The sequence below is a fragment of the Arvicanthis niloticus genome, chromosome 2, assembly GCF_011762505.2.
Source record: "Arvicanthis niloticus isolate mArvNil1 chromosome 2, mArvNil1.pat.X, whole genome shotgun sequence".
NCBI classification, from domain to species: Eukaryota; Metazoa; Chordata; class Mammalia; order Rodentia; family Muridae; genus Arvicanthis; species Arvicanthis niloticus.
The window spans coordinates 61,023,721-61,039,413 of record NC_047659.1 but is presented as its reverse complement, the minus strand read 5'-3'; the positions used below and the strand labels follow the sequence as shown (position 1 = coordinate 61,039,413).

Sequence of the window (15,693 nt, the reverse complement as noted above, 5' to 3'; positions counted from 1 at the left end):
GTAGGTTGCTGGTTTGTATTATTGGCTATGTCTTTTGCCTTATAGAAGCTTTCCAGTTTCACAAAGTCCCATTTATCAATTCTTGATCTTAAAGCATGAGCCATTGGTGTTGTGTTTAGGAAATTTCCCCCGTGCCAATGAGTTCAAGGCTCATTCCCACTTTCTATTCTATTAGATTCAGTGTGTTTGGTTTTTTGTTAAGGTCCTTGATCCACTTGAACTTAAGCTTTGTGAAACATGACAAATACAGGTCTATTTTCAGTTTTCTACATACAGAGAGCTAGTTACACCAGGACCATTTGTTGAAGATGCTTTCTTTTTTCCATTGTGTATGTCTGGCTTTTTTGTCAAAGATCAAGTTTCCAGAAGTGTGTGGTTTTATTTCTGAGTCTTCAATTCTATTCAGTTGATCAACATGTCTATCTCTATACCAATATTATGCAGTTTTTATCACTATTGCTCTGTAGTAAAGTGCAAATAGATACCTTTATTTCTTCTTTGCCAACTTGTATCCCCTTCATCTCTTTTGGTTGTTTTATTTTTCTAGCTATCACTTTGAGTACTGTATTCAATAGATATGGGGAGAGTGGGCATTGATGTCTTTTCCCCCATTTTAGTGGGATTACTTGTGTTCCAGAGACCTAGGAGGTGAGAGATGCTCAGGACTCAAATGGAGGGACTTTAGATGAAATACCCTAAATTGGGGAGAGGAAACTTATAAAGCTCACCTCTAGCAGAAAGCCAGGGCATCAAGTGAAGAATGGAATTGCCATCCCACAGTCAAAACTCTGACCGATAATTATTCCTGTATGGAAGAATTTCAGAGATGGAAATGGAGAGTCTGAGGAAAAGAAAGTCCAGTGACAGGCCCAAAGTGGGATCCAGCTCAAGTGGAGGCTTTAAGACCAGACATTATTACTGAGAATATGTGTGCTCACAAAAAGGGACCTATCATGACTGCCCTCTGAAAGCCCCACAAGCAGCTGAAAGAGTCAGATGCAGATATTTACACCCAACCAATAGACAGAAGGTGCTGACCCCTGTGATTGAATTAGAGGATAGCTGGAAGAAGCTAAGTAGGAGGATGACCCTGTGGAAGACCAGCAGTCTTAATTAACCTGAACCCCCAAGATCTCTTAAAGACTGGACTACCAACTAGGCAGCATATACCAGCTGATATGAAGCCTCTTGAAGCCTCCAACACATATACAGCAGAGGATTGCTGAGTCTGAGTTTAGCCAGAGAAGATGCACCTAACCCTCAAGAGACCAGAGGCCCTAGAGAGTTTAAAAATCTGGTGGGATGGGTGTGTGTGTGTGTGAAGAGTTGGGATATCCTCCTAGAGACAGGGATGGGATGTGGAACAGTCAGTGTGTGGACTGGGAGGGGAATAAAATCTGGAGCTTAAAATAAATAAACAAATAAATGAATAAATAACTAAATAAATAATAAAGAGTCTGTTCTTTCATCAAAAGCATCATAGTAAATTCTTCTTAAGGGTCATAACCCTGTTTTGGGGGGTTAAGGCTCCTTCAGTGGTGGAGGTATAATTTAGATTTTGCAGGACTTAGTTTTCTCACCTTGTCTATACCTGCCCAAATGCTCTAGCCTGTGATCCTCCGAAGAGGTACACAGAAACCAGGGATACAGGAGGCCTACTATAACTGGAGACACAGGAGGTCCACAGTAACCAGACAACTCTTCCTGCCTCCAAGGAGACCATCTCTAACTCAGATCACAAAGGTATACCTTCCTGTAAGGAGGCCAGTTCAAGTCAGAGACATCCAGACCAGTTAACACAGGAGAAAAGCAGATGGCCAGAGGAAAGCATAAAATCATAAGCAATGGAACCCAATGCAATTTGGCAACATAAGAACTCAGTTCTTTCACCAGAACAAACCCTGGCTATCCTAAAACACACAACAAGCAAGATAGACCTAAAATTCCATCTTATAAAGATGATAGAGGCCTTTAAGGAGACATATAAGAAAAAACACCTCAGTGACAAAGACAGATACAACTTTAGAGTAAAAGTCTAGAAAAAAGTTTTCCAAGCAAATGGTCCCAAGAAACAAGCTGAAGTTGCCACTCTAATATCCAATAAAATAACCTTTCAATCAAACGTTATCAAATAAGATAGGGAAGGACACTTCATATTCATCAAAGAATCCTGCACATTTATGTCCCAAATGTAAAGGCACCAACATTCATAAAAGAAATGACACTAAAGCACAAAACACATAAGGAACATCACATAATAATAGTGTAAGACTTCAACACCTCACTCCCACCAACGGAGAGATCATTGAAGCTGCAACTACACAGAGATACCAGGAAACTAACAGAAGATGTGAAACAAATGGATTTAACCATTATCTACAGATTATTTCACCACCAAACAAGAGAGTAAACCTAAGATAACAAAAATAATTCTCAGCAATAAAAGAATATCTGAAGGAATCACCATTCCTGACCCCAAGTTGAACTACAAAACAATAGTGATAAAAACTCCATGGTATTTGTGCAGAGACAGACAGGTGGATCAGTGGAATAAAATCAAAGACCAAGAAGTAAACCAGTACACCTATGGACACTTGATGTTTGACAAGAAGCCAAAAGCAATCAGTGTCAAAAAGAAAGCATCTGCAATAAATGGTGCTGGTCTAACTGTCAGTCTGTATGGTAGAAATTGAAAATAGATTGATATTTATCAACTTGCACGAAACTCAAGTCCAAGTGGATCAAGAACTTCATCATAAAACCAGATGCACTGAATCTAACTGAAGAGAGAGCCCTCAACTCACTGACACAGGTGGATATTTCCTGAACAGAACACCAATGGCTCAGGCTTTAAGACCAATAATTGATAAATGAAACCTCATGAAACTGAAAAGCTTCTGTAAGGTAAAACAAACAATCAGCAGCCTACATATTGGGAAAAATCTTCACTAACCTTGCATCTAACAGAGGGCTAAGATCCAAAATATATAAAGAACTCATGAAGTTACCCCCCAAAACTACAAATAACCCAATTGAAAACTGAGGTACAAAGATAAACAGAAAATTCATAACAAAGAAATCTCAAATGGCTGGGAAGCACTTAAAGAAAATTTTAAAGTTCTTCGTCATCAGAGAAATACAAATCAAATCTACCCTGAGATAAAAATTCACACCAATCAGGGGCTAAGATCAAAACTCAAGAGACAACATATTCTGGCAAGGATGTGGAAAATAAGGAATACTCCTTCGTTGCTGGTGGAATTTGTATTCTGGAACAACCACTCTGGAAATCAATCTGGCAATTCTTCATAAAATTGGGAATATTTCTGTAGTATAGATTCATGTCTGCTCAGCTACAGGAGATGGCTTGTTGTGAAGGAGGAACTCCCAGAGTTTGACTGAGTTTATCACATGCCCTGGGCTATAAGGAAGCACTGAGATCTGGGGGTGAAAATGTGCAGCCTAAGACTTGGGAAAGCTGGAGCTGGTTCAGGGGTCATGGGGCCTGAGATGCGGCCTGGAATGGGGTTCTCAGACTCTTGTACATCCAGGAGCTGTTGGGAGTCACAGAAGAGCAGAGAACAGAGTTGGGAGCTTTCTAGCTATGTCTAGCCTGGGGCCAGGGCACAAGGGGAGCTCCAGCTTATCTCATGGGGAGAGTATCCTTAGCTTGATGCCTGCAGGTTTGGTGGCAGTTGTAGTTGGAAGTACAGAGAGGCCTTCTATTGGAAATTAGGCTGTGGCTCTGTAGGAGAATGACTTCCTGGCTCCACATGGTGAATCTTGATGAAAAAAGGCAGACCATGGTTCTAAACAATTTATTTTCATGGCAGAAAATGCATACTTAAAATCATAACCCACTTCTCAGTGTGGACCTGAGAATAAATACCTTTTGTAGGGAGGAATGTCTGGGAAGAGAAGTTTATTGGCTAAACCCCAGAGGCCTCTAAGTACCTCATTAGCATGCAGAAATCTGTTTTGGGAATATGTGACTGTGGTCATGTCTCTTTTCTTATTCTCTTGGTCTAAGATATTAGGGATGCCTCATCTACATGTGGAAGGGATTTGGGTGTTGCCCCTATGTGACTGAAAATATTAGACCAATTCACCAGTAAATGAAATTTGATGTCTTAAAACCAGACATGCCACATGCTATTGTTTTCAAACCATGTCAATTTCATGGATCAACTAAAGTCTTGAATTTAGATTATTCTATCATCTGAGACCTCTTGTTCATGGTGGTAATTATTCTACTGAAATCCTCTGGCTATCAGGTATACACATAGGATATAAACATGATAAATAAGTACTTTCTATAAAACTCCCATGGGACTCCTGGAGAAAAATCAATATTTTTACTGAAATGTACAAATATATAAGCACATTGAGTATTAAAAATACTGTATATGGATAATTTAATATGAGTTTCCATTTTAATATAATCTAAATTTATATACAATGTTCTGATATTCTAATGACAGAATCTTAAATTCTTTCAAGTATTCCCTTTTTCCATGTTTATTTCTAGGTTTCAGTTATTTTTTGCTTTAGGACCTCTGAAAACAATAAAATGTATTTTATCAATATACATTATTAATTTCTAAATTATTCAAGGGCAAAATAAATTGTCTATGTCACCAGACGTTTGTCAAAGTTGTTCTGCATTTAGTATTAAGATCTGAAAATACTGTTTAGAATTTACAAAGAATCTTTCAAAATTAATTAAAGATAGCAACTATGAATATATGTTCTTCTTGCCATTGACTTTTAAAACTATAAATAGAATACAACTTTATCTGTCCTTACAATTAGAACTATGATTTTTGTATTTTGCCATTTCTCCTTTAAGTTCCCATTATTGGACCTTAAAGCAGTAAAATCGAAACAAACACTTCTTGAAGGCATTTCTCTGTGATATAAACTAATATCATATTTCCCATATGAAAGAAACTGGGGCCATAAACTATAAAATCAACATTTATTAGAGTAGTGCAAATTAAATGTAATGTTTTTGCAGAACACTGTAAAGCTTTTTGACTGTACTCATCATCTCTTAATTAGGCAGTATTTTTCCAACATCCTCACAATGAACTCTCTTATTTCTAGTCTCTTCTTATTCAGTAAATGCCAGTGTTCAAAATATTCAATAAACTTGTAAATATCTGCTCCTATATATTATTAATCTGTAAGATAATTGATACATTGACATGCATTACCTTTGATTTCAGAAGGTCTCTTAAATGTGTCCTTTATTAAATTTGAATGAAAAGAATAGAAAGAAAAAAAACAGTTGTGCATGTAATATACAGGAAGATTTTAAATCATATAAAATTGCTCATGTAATATCAACCTTTATTTGATTTTATCTGTACCCTATTACTTATCATGGGAAAAATATATGATACATTAAATGTATTATAACAAGAAACCACACAACATTTTCCTTTATCCAGAATAATTCTGAGTCTTCATTTTTAAATAAATTCTAAAACTATGCCTTGTTATTTACTTTGACATTCTTATGTTTGTACATTCTTGACTATAATATATAAATAGATTTATCAAAATTAAATTGAAATGTGTCCTTAGAGAAAAATTTACATGACCATACGTATTTATCACATAAATATATTAATTGCTTAATGATTATAAAAATTAGCAAGAGGAAATTGAAACCCATTACACAGTCCAATGTTAATCTTGGGATTGTTGAAGAAAGCTTGAAATAAGTTCAATGAAACAAAAGTTGTGTGGCCTACTCCCCACTTCCTCATCATTTCAGGAATGTACTGACCAGTGGGATGTACATGAACATCTGTGAACACAACCCCTTTGTTATAAGTTATATCCCGATTTATAGTGCAAAACGGTACGCGTGTGGTTTTTGAGGTTTCCTTATGTCATATTAGATACAGTACAGCATAAAATCCTTCCTCTTTTGTCCAAAATATAAACAGACAGTTCAAGCTGGTACAGAAAAAAAGAGTTTTTAATTAAATGTTTCCCCAAATTTACCAATGTGCAAATATACTCTATTATAATTAATAGAAGATTTATATGTGAATATATTCTCTGATTTTTTCATATACATCCATTTGATGTTTGATCTTCAGTAGTAAACTTACTCACATACCCTCAATATCTTTTACAATATAACACTTTTAGCCACTGTATGTGCAAAGGTAAGCATTTCATAATTCAGTTTTCAATGATTGGTGGTGTTTTTTTAAATCTTCATAGATGCTATTGAAGGATAATTATTATATGCATTATTATATATTACTAAATGTAGTGTTTACATTTCACTATGTACTTATAATTATAAAGAGATGAAATCAATCTTTAAAAATAGGAATAAACAATCACATATATGTCATCAAAATTTTTTGAAAATATTAAAACCTTTAATGTACATGTCAATAAGTCATATCTCCACCTCTATTTTGCAGTATCATTTTATTTATTGTGTACCTATCCATTATTTCTTTGTTTCCATATGATTGTTAACCTTGAAAGCAGTAAAGAATCCACTAAACCATTGATCTGATCAAGGGTTCTTAAAGGAGAATTAGAAAACTGAAGGAGCTGAAAGGGTTGGTGACACCAAGAGGAGACCAACAATACCAACCAACCAGAGCTCCCCAGGATCTAAACCACCAGTCTGGGACCACATAGGGAGAGACCCATGACTCCAGCTATATATGTAGGGAAGGATGGCCTTGTCGGGCATAGGTGGGAGAGGAGACCCTTGGTCCCATGAAGGCTGAACACCAATTGGGGAGGAATTCAAGGGTGGGGAGGTAGGAGTAGGGGGCAGGTGGGGGCACACCCTCATAGAAGCAGGACGAAGAGGGATGGGATAAGGGGTTCCTGGGTGGAGGGGAGAATGGGTTAAGGGGATAAAATCTGAAATGTAAATATAATGTAAATAAAATAAAATTAAAAAATAAAAAATAAATAAATAAAAATGAAAGAATTTCATTTCTGTTACCTATAATAGTTTGTACAAAGTCGTCCAAATAGTAATAGTTGAAATCTGTTGATAATATAATATTTTGTATAGAAAAAATTCCTCTGATAAGCTATGATGGAGAGCCACAATTTACAGTAGTGACTGAATTCATCCTCTTGGGTATCACAAATTGCTAGAAGATATAGACATCATTATTAGGATTTTTCCTAGCCATTTATCTGATCTCCCTGATAAACAATATGGGCATAATCCTCACTACCATGGTGAACTCCAGGAAGAAAACACCCGTGTACTGTATATTTCTTTCTCAGATATGTAGCTACTATAATTCTTGTTTATTAAACAGCTGTCTGAAACAAAATTTTGTGATATTTATTGGAGATCAAAACAGTACCTTTTAGACTTGGTTCTACACAATTAGCCTTCTATCTTTTGCTCATTGTGTGTGAGCTTTTTATTCTGATATAATCTCTTATGACCACTATGTGGCCAGTAGTAAACCTCGGCTTTTATGTTCATCATGTCAAAGAGTATGTTGATGTCTACTGGCAATAATTATCTTTACCAGACAACTTTGCCTGTTCTAATGAAAATTAAGATTTTTACTTTCTTTTGATTTGTTTCTGTGAGCACAAGTCATCAGTAATTTCTAATACAACACTCTTCCTTTTAAATTTTGTTCTGTTCAAATATTAACAAAATTGAAGTGATCATTTGATCTCTTCAGCTTTTTTGTCTCTTTTCTAATTTAATCCAGTTTATGTAATTGAAACCTTACCTTATTTATCATCAGTTGATTGAACATTATTTCATGGTATTCTTCATATTTATTCCTGTTAACATAGCTCTTATTTTTAAAGGTAGAATAATACACTATTGTCTGTATATATTATAATACTCTACTGCTTGTATAAATGGTTGTTGTGTTCATTCATCCATTACGTATACTGCAATAAAAAGAAGAGCACACATTTACCCTGTAGAATATAGACTCAATATTTTATTATAAGTATGTATCAGTAAGAAAGCAGACTTAAACAACAAATAAATAAATCACAGTTAAATGATCCTGAGAGTTGATAACCTCCAGGCATTATCTCATTAGACTTTCAAACTGTTGTTTGTAATTAATAAATATTTGTGTGTCCTCAGGGAGAGTCTCTATAGTTTAAAAACACACAAAAATGAATGCTAAGAACCACAATGGGAAATGAAGACAGGAGTTTTACTGCAGGTAACAAACTGTCACACAGAGCTGTGTACTATAAGCATTAGAAAGATGTGGACATCTTTTTCTATGGCTTCAACGTCTAAAGGAATCATTTGTTGCTTGGTATCTGTTCTTTCTAATATTCCACAAGCCTTGGCAGCAATAATACATCTTCATTTCTCTATTTTATGCTACTTTAAAAACATTGTTTCCTGAGGTTGAAAGAGCAAATAGTATTAACTATCTTTTAAACATATACAGAACTATTTTCTTTGATAAAATATTTTCTCTCTCTCCCTCTCTTTTTCTCTTTCACTCTCTTACACACACACACACACACACACACACACACACACAATTTTTTAACTAGTGAAGGCCTAGAAGTAATAATTAGTAATCATTTAAAGAAAAAAATGAGGATACAAATGTTAACTGTATTATTATGTTTTTTAAGGAATCCTAAATTATATTTGCTGAGATTTACTGAGTATCCCCTAAAAACATTATCTTAAAGCCAGAGTGGTGAAGCATCTAGGATAAACAAAACACCTAGTCACAGAGTGATAGAAGAGAGAGAAAAATTTAAATAATATTTAATAATATCTATTATGAAAATGCTATAATAAAATCCATTGTTAACCTATTTTAAATAATTAAAAAGTTAATTGGAAGAAGAAAGGTGTAGATGTGATTACTCTTTAATCTTTCAAATATTAATTTTTGTTATTCCACTTGTGCAGAGGTCAGAGGACAGGTTCATGAATCAGTTATCCTCTTCCATCCTTGTGTCCTCTTGACCAGAATCATGTCTCCACACTAATCGGTTTTATCTGTGGAGAGCTTTCTCTGAGCAATTTCTGATTCTTTAATGAGAGAAATTATTGAGTTTATGTTTCACAAGTGTTATGAAAACCATTACAAGAGTATCAAAAGATACCCATAATACTTTTATGACAATCGGAAAGCTTCATTTAGTACTAAATACAATTAAATTATAGTTTTGGAAAATTGCATTCAGGTATCAGTGAACAAAAGAATGTATACCAAAGAATGCTTTTCTTTTCATTGAGTTATAAGTCTCTTCAAAGGAAACTTTTTAAGTCTGACCTTATCTGTACAAAAATTAATAATAAGTGTACTTAAATTTTGTCCTTTACATCATTAAAAATCACACTAATAGAAAATCGATCATGATTGCATATTATTCAGTTATGCAAAAATTAATATTTATATGCTAAAGATATGAAGTGTATATATAGAGAATAGAATACTATCAGGTAACCGCAGTTTAAAACAACTGATTAAGTGAGTGAGGTGTCAATTAAATACAATCAGCTGTACACAGAACACTGACTGCTGGGGGATTTAATTCTCATTTCCACAGAGGCTGCACTTTCTGCCATGATTACCATTGTACATCATATTAGATTTTTACTTTACCAAAAAACATTAACATATGTCTATTTCCTGGAAAGTGAAAATTCTTTCTGTCTTGTGCTTTTGTCTCTGGTACATTAGAAAGACTCAGACATGACATGTTACTTTGTATCTTATGTCATGTTTGGAATTAACCAAAGCGAAAGATTTTTCTGTCCTTAATTTTCATCCATGCAAATGCCATCTTACTGAACTATGGTTTTGTTTTGTGTTGTCCAATCCTCAGTTAATGTTTTATTTAATATAAAGTCTTAAATATTTATTACAATAACTGGTCAGCTATCCTTAGAAATGCTGTGACAAAAACTATACTATTTCCATATACTACTTTTTATCAATGTGGAATATTGATCCATAAGCAAATTTTAATAAATTCTCTTAGTTATTTTCAGATGTTTTCATATTTTCTTTGTACTTAAGTGTAGCCTGTGTCTGACACATTATATAAAATGAATTGTGTTATAAAAATTGTTCTTTCACAGAAAGCTAAGTATATTTAGAAAGGAGTTTTAATTTTAAAATTTGATATGAGTCATTTTTCTTTTATTGAAAATAAATTAATTTTTCATACAATATATTTTTTATTTATTATCAGGATATTGAATAAAACAATAATTCAAAATGAGGGTAAAATATGAATTTTGCTCTTGACTCTTTGAGCTACAGACAGTGGCAGAGTCCAGGTACTATATTCTTTTTTTTTGTTTGTTTTCATTTACAGATGAAATATTTATTTCACAGAAAAAAACCTTGCTTTGCAGGTTATAAATGAAATATTTTAAAAAAGAATAAACTCTAAGACTCTAAGACTAAGTGGTCTTTACAAGATATTAGAATATTTACCAATGCATAAATGTCTAAAGACAGGCAAGTGAGTGAAAGAGGGCTGTCTCAAAACCTTTTTTGTGGGTACAGTATTGAAAATTGATAGTTAGAGTAATTAATTCAGCCAAGAATCATTTATGTGCCCAAAACAACACTATGGCCTTCTACAAAGAACCCTAAACTCCTGTGAACATGGGAAAGTTATTTTGCCTTCTTAGGGTTTCATTTTTTAAATTTATTTATTACATATTTTTATTTACACGTCAGATGCCATCCCCTTTCCCCATCCCCCCCTTAGAAAACTCCTATCCCATTCCCCCTTTTCCTCTTTGCATTTATACATTTTTTAAAGAAATGTTAATCATAGGTTTTATAAATTTGGAATTGCTCAATCAGAGGTGTAACCCACTAACCAGCCTAGATATAACAACTATCTTTGACTGGTGGGGATACATGAACATCTGCCTCCCTGTCTCCCCCCTCTTTCTCTCTTTCATCACCTAGCTTCTCCTCTCCTTCTTCTTCTCCTCTTCTTACTTCTTTTCTTCCTCTCAGTACTCCTCCTACCTTAGCTCCTCCTACACATCACCCTTCCTGTTAAAATAAAACTTTTCTCTCAAAATACAATTAGAGCATAATTATGCCAATTTGTACCAGTGAGGTACAAGATAGTCCTACTACCCAGTCCATCCTTTTGTTGACTAACCAGCACCTCTGTCATCTATCCTAACTAAAACATTTAGTTCTGAACCTGGCTTTAGGATGAATGTCAGCTGACGACCATCCACTCCAAGCTTTTCTCTCAAGGTAAATAGCTATAAGTTTCAACCCCGTCAGAAATCCAGGATGACTGAGTTAACTATAATTGTGGGAAGCACAAAGCATAGCTTCTAAAACTTAGCCAATTTATGGAGACCTCTGAACACCTGGACACTCGCTCTACTTCAAAACATTGGAGCATCTGTTCTTCTGCCTTCTGGCCCAGAATGATCTGATAGACCTTAGTGCTGCAGAATTATTAAGGGCTGATTACTCTGTCTAGGCAGATATAATCAATCGACTATTCTGCAAGTGTGTCCTTTTCTGGACAGTAATTTGTCTGTAGAAGGAAAGAGGCAATTCTTGCCTAGTGGCTGTCTCACCACAACTGGAGTAACTCCAAGGATGCTCAATTTCTCAACGCCCATAATCAGCTTGAAGAAGCTAATGAAGAGTCAGAGCCCCTATTCCCTGGGCTTGGGGACTAAGGTGGTAAATGTTGGACAGTTTTTCTAGGGAAAAGTAGTGGTTTTGTGGGAATAGAGAGGATTAGCTAGGGGTTAATTGCATAGACATAATGTATTAGTAGAAATCTGTATAATTAATATCAAGATGAAGATATAAATTCTTAAATGGCACCAATTTACTTTGATTACAAATTTTAAGGTTTTCATTGGCATGAGATTCTTAGTGATATAAGAGTGAGATGAGTATTGTTACTCTCATAGGCACTGTACCAGATACTACATTCTTACAACCAACAAATTTTTTACTCATCTTTTTAGATCTAACAAAGAAGCTAAGATCCTAGTGCACATGATATGTATATACTATCATAAAGACAATAATTTCAGGTCACTTAGTATATTCAGAAATTGAAATCTGTGTGTTCATCGTATTTTTGGACTATGTTCTAGAAGCTTAAACTTTTGGATCACTTATTTCTACCTCAGGTTTTCAAAGTCCACACAGAAGCCCTTGACTTTGTATACACCAAGAAATTATTTGATATATCTCCCCATGTTTTTTCATAGAAATGTTTGTATGTTAGGTAATGTGTAAGAGGATTACACAGGTATTTTTACTTACATGCAATTAGGTTTCTTTGAAACAAGAAAATTTGAATGCAATGAGTATCCTTAAGCTTATTCATCAATCTGACCAATATGGAATGTGATAAAAACTCTAGATCTTCTATTTTCATATGTTAATATTCTGTAGATCTATATGTAGAAGTACAGTTTTTTGCATTTTTAAAAGCTCTTAGTAGTTTACATGTATAACTGTAGTTATAGCAAAATTCTTAAATTCTGAGAATATTATGTTTGGAGGCTGGATGACTTCTTGGTTACATATTAGGTGTATAAGTTTCTTTTCCAGATTAACTAATGTCTAGCTTCGAACATAAGTGACTGCCCTCAATATAGTTAGGAAAAGCAAATATCATTGGCAGATAATTACAGTTTTCTCTGATTATGCTATTATTGGTACAATTTAAAGATACATATTTGTGTATTTCTATTCACATCCTTGCATATGTATATGTGTCTATGTACATTAGGGTCTATGTACATTTTAAAGGGATTTTCTTCAAAATAAATTCAAATGTTTGGAGATATTTTATTTAAGCTACTTTAGATCATAAAAACTCACCAAATGACATTTGAAATCTATTGACTATGTAATGATTTCTACTCATAACAGAATTTTTCATAAACCCGATGGAAAGCCACAACTTCACAATGGTGACTGAATTTGTTTTAGTGGGTATAACTGACCGCCCTGAGCTGCAGGCCCCATTGTTTGGACTGTTTCTCATCATCTATCTGATCACACTGGTGGGCAACTTGGGCATGATCAGCCTTACCATGGTGGAATCCAGGCTACAAACACCCATGTACTTTTTTCTCAGACATCTTGCTACTACTGACCTTGGTTATTCAACAGCTGTGGGACCAAAGATGATAAGAAATTTTCTTGTAGAACAAAATACAATTTCATTTTATTTTGTGCTGTCCAGTTGTCTTTCTTCAATATGTTCATTGTTAGTGAATTTTTTATTCTCTCTGCAATGTCTTATGACCGTTATGTTGCCATCTGTAAACCACTCCTCTACAATGTCATTATGTCACAAAAAGTCTGTTGGGTCCTGGTAACAATTCCTTACCTTTACAGTATATTTGTTGCTCTCATAATCACCATAAATATTTTTTCTTCATCATTCTGTGGACACAATATTATCAGTCATTTCTACTGTGATGGTCTCCCCTTGATATCGCTGCTCTGCTCACATAAAGAGGAAAACAAAATGATAACTTTAATTTTATCTACTATCAACTTGATTTCTTCACCAGTGGTTATCCTTGCCTCCTATATGCTAATTCTCAGAGCTATTCTCAGAATGAACTCTGCTGAAGGTAGACAGAAGGCTTTCTCCACCTGTGGGTCCCATCTGACAGTGGTCACTGTCTTCTATGGCACTTTGATATTTATGTATGTGCAACCTAAGTCCAGTCACTCCTTAAACACTGACAAGGTGGCTTCTATCTTTTATGCCCTAATAATCCCCATGTTAAATCCCTTGATCTACAGCTTGAGGAATAAAGATGTAAAATATGCTCTTAGGAAGACAGGGAAAACCATACAAAACATCTTCTTATAGAACTCACATAATATTTAAGGTTATCATTCTTCATATCAAATAAATTTAATTGTTTTATAATTTTCAGTGAGGAAAACAGTAAAAAACAATGTTACCCCAAGGAGAAAACAGATTATACACAACACAATCGAAGAAATGAATTATCACAATAAATTTTTTATGTCTACAATTAGTGTAACATGGTATTGGCTGTGTATAAGAAATTATAGGACAGATATCTTTAGTATTTTATATTTATTTTATTAATTTAACTTTAAAAAATTTGTCTGGTGCTTTCTCATGTCTCTGTATTTATTGGTATGAAAATGCATTGTTAATATCTTTAGTATTTACACTCATTTGTTATTCATATATATTTCAATTGTCAAGTGTTTTTAAGAAGTTCTTTATCGCTGTGTCAGAATAATGAAGCCTTCATGTTGATATGAAGGTCCCAATAATATTTGAGCACACATTTGCTTTCATTCCACAGGGAATCTAATATCATCATGATTTCACACAATATTTATTTCATATCACATTTTATATGATTATAATCGAAATATTTAACACCATTTATTTATGTATTTAGTGGTTAAATAGTCCATAATTTCAACATATCATCTAATATTGAATAATTACAAATTGTGTGTGTGTGTGTGTCTGTGTGTGTTAGACTGCTTGACTCTTTCTATGGTATCTACCAGTACTTTTCTTCTGCCTTGTTATTGAATTAATCTTTTGTTTTGTTTTGTTTTTGTTTTTGAGATAAGGTTTCTCTGTATAGCCCTGGCTGTCCTGGAACTCACTCTGTAGACCAGGCTGGCCTTGAACTCAGAAATCTGCCTGCCTCTGCCTCCCAAGTGCTGGGATTAAAGGCGTGCGCTACCACAACCCAGCTGAATTAATCTTAATTCATTAATTCACACTACTTTTTACTGAATAATGTAATGTTTTCTTTCTAAATATAAAGTATATATAGTATGAGTATATTTATGATACCAAATTATACTAATTATTTGATACTAAATTATATAAGTATACTTGTTGCATTAAAGCATGTTCATTATACAAAATTATGGTTATTGAATGAAATGCCATCTCTATAATTAATTGGAGTATGGGGGCAGAAGGATGAGGATACCAAGGACAGCATGGGCTAAAGTTGTTAGTTTGAGGTCTATCTGTTAACATAGGATGACTTGCATAAAGAATCAAAGTCTATAACTATTCATGCAGGAATACCTTAAATTTTGCTTGACAATCATTTTACTAATTTTTACACCAAAGCCTAGCTAATATAATACTATATGAGTGGAATCAAGTATAGGTTTGAACGTATCTGTGGCAAAGAAAGTAATCACCAGGCTGATAATAAAAACTATTAACATACACCCAAAAATGGTTCACCATACCACAATGACACTTGCTAAAATATGTTCATAGCAACTTTATTTTTAATAGCAAGAAAATGGAAACAACCTAGATGACCATCAACCAAAGAATGAATAAAAACAATACTGTATATTTACACAGTCGAATACTTACTACTCAGCTACTGAAATCAAAGACATTACAAAATTTGCATGTAAGTAGATTGTGTAGCAAATATTATCTTGAGTGAGGTAACTCAGACCTAGAAAGACACATATTGTATTTACTCACTTGTTCATGGATATTAGCCATAAAATACTACATAGCCATGTTACAATCCACAAACCCCCCAAAAATTAAGTAATAAGGACAGTCCAAAGGAGGATGTTTGAATCTCACTCAGAAGGAGAAATAAAATAGATGTAGAGATTTGATGGGAGAGGGGATGTGGATGATAACAGGGGTGGGGAGACA

General features: G+C 34.1%; 1 pseudogene across 1 annotated transcript; it reads left to right on the top strand.

Annotated features, from left to right (window-relative positions):
- Positions 1 to 11,187: 11,187 nt before the first annotated feature.
- On the top strand, positions 11,188 to 14,812 carry LOC117703841 (olfactory receptor 8K3-like; annotated as a pseudogene). Its single transcript, XR_013108389.1, has 2 exons — positions 11,188 to 11,252; positions 12,909 to 14,812. The product of XR_013108389.1 is annotated as an olfactory receptor 8K3-like (transcript).
- The last annotated feature ends 881 nt before the right edge of the window (positions 14,813 to 15,693 follow it).